This window comes from Pan paniscus, chromosome 6 (genome assembly GCF_029289425.2).
Source record: "Pan paniscus chromosome 6, NHGRI_mPanPan1-v2.0_pri, whole genome shotgun sequence".
Classification (NCBI taxonomy): domain Eukaryota; kingdom Metazoa; phylum Chordata; class Mammalia; order Primates; family Hominidae; genus Pan; species Pan paniscus.
The window spans coordinates 169581833-169584074 of record NC_073255.2 but is presented as its reverse complement, the minus strand read 5'-3'; the positions used below and the strand labels follow the sequence as shown (position 1 = coordinate 169584074).

The following is a 2242-nucleotide window of genomic DNA, read 5'->3' as shown; positions in this document are numbered from 1 at the left end:
GCAGGTTGACACATGAAATCCACCATCACACTCTTTTACTTAATGCCCACAGCAACAACAAAAAGGTGGCAGCATTAGGAATCCACAGTGCTGAGGCTGGCTCTGAGGTGGCTCTGTCTTCATCTTCTCATGGTACTATGCTCTATCTTGTAGATGATCCCAAAGATTCCCCAACTGGAACACTTAAACTCCTTGTGACTCTCTTTTTCCCCCTGCAACTATCTTTATTGTGGTTGACTCAACATAAGATGCTATCATAATCAGCAGAATTATAAAACTGCACAGGAGGTACCAAAATAGGCCATTTACCATAGGTAATGACCCTCATATCATCAAACTTTAAAAATACACAGGAAAGTTGTACACTCTAGACATTTATAAAATATATAGCTAAAAAGAAGATATGGGGTTCCCTCTTTGGGAGGCTGAGGTTGGCAGATTACTTGGGCTCAGGAGTTTGAGACCAGCCTGGGCAATGTGGCAAAACCCTGTCTGGACAAAAAATACAAAAATTAGCCAGGGGTGGTGACATGTGCCTGTAGTTCCAGCTACTTGGGGGGTTGAGGTAGGAGGATAGCTTGAACCCAGGAAGTCAAGGTGGCAGCGAGCCGGGATCACCCCACTGCATTCCAGCTTGGGTGACAGGTAGGACCCTGTCTCCAAAAAAATTAAAAAAAGATACAGGGTTCCACAAGGAGGATTATATTACACAATTAATACATACAAATTAAAGAGCCATCCATGGAGAAACCACAATGGCACAGAATTTTTTTTTTAAAGCAACCACAGGTTCTATTTTTCCTACTGTTCCTACCCCAAAAGAGCTCCCAGAATTGACCCCGCCTCCCTTTTTGTTCCTTTGTTTCTTTTTAACAGTCAGTGTAACTATGACAAGTCCTTGCATTGGCAAGTGACACACAGGTGGCCAAGGTGGCCACAGCCACACCTGAAGATACTTTTTCATCACTCCAGCACCCCCTTTTCAAAGCAAGGTCATGATCTGCCAGTAGCCACAGCCTTGGCATTGTGTCTCACTCTGACACTTACCAGCTACTTTGTAACCTCTAAGTTTGAATCTCTGCTGAATAGTTCAGGGAAAGCCACCATTCCCTTCACAAAGTCGAGAAGACATTTGTGAGGTACCAGGCATTGGTAAGGACTAAGGCCATAATATGACTGAGACACAGACCTGTTTGAGTTGCTCGGTGTAGCCAGTCTTGAGAAGATTATGGTACAATGAGCAAATGTTTGGAAAGTGCTTTTCATATTGTAAAATGTAAGCTCTAAGTTTTCACATGCTCATTGTAGACACTGATTGTACACACTTCCCATGAGCTGATGAAAATAATATAGTTGGCTTCATTGTCACTGTGGTAGTGACTACACATTGTGTTATTCTAAGCATTTATTTGCTTAAAGGTTTAAGAAGTATGCTAATTGCTTAACCACTTGTAAAATCTAAGGAAACCCAGAAGAAATGCTAATGAAAAATGTGAACTGATACTCCACAAAGATTTTCACCAAAGAAAGGAAAGAAAGATTAGGAATGAGGGGTATCATTAGGCAGGATTGATTTTTTTAATGCCAGATGCTAAAAATCAAACTTTTATGAGTGAGGAAGAACACAGCATGGAAAATGTTACATCCATGAACCTGAAGACTCCCCTCATTCCCCCATAACTTGTATTCCACTTGGGAAAATGCCTTCTTCCAGGAAGATAAGTTCTGTAGTTCAGCTGCCCCATGATTGGAGAGGGAAGGGGGCAAATTTCTGTTATCCATTCATCACCTATAATGTCATAGATGACTCATTCTCAGGGGAACTATATTTGGGCCCAAGGGTTGAAATTAGAAGAATAATGTTTTCACCCTGAAATGTATGAATAATTAAAACAAATTTTACCAATATAAAAGGATTATTATTCCTTGACCGGTGATTTTAAAGATACACTGATGGTGAGAAAATTAGTTTTCTCAGTTCACATAGGCTGTAATATAACAGTGACCTGGAATTAAAAAAAAAAAAAATATCCTGAATGGTCCCCTAGAAGCCTAAATTTTGGCCTAGGAAGAGATCAAGGACAGTCTCTGTTCAGATGTCTTTTTAGCAACTATTTAGCGTTCATACCCCCTGGTACTCTCCAAAAAGCTAGTTAAGTCTATTCCCTTTAGTTTAAAAAAAGTCTGTAACTGAGCTTTTTAAAAAAATTATTTAAAGTTAAGAACCAAAATAGACTGTGGA

The 2242-nt window shown here is 39.9% G+C and overlaps 1 non-coding gene across 1 annotated transcript; it reads right to left on the bottom strand.

Moving 5' to 3' along the window:
- Nucleotides 1-870: 870 nt before the first annotated feature.
- Nucleotides 871-974, bottom strand: LOC112440567 (small nucleolar RNA SNORD46). The gene has a single exon (XR_003028597.1). It is a non-coding gene; the product is annotated as a small nucleolar RNA SNORD46 (small nucleolar RNA).
- Between the last annotated feature and the right edge of the window lie 1268 nt (nucleotides 975-2242).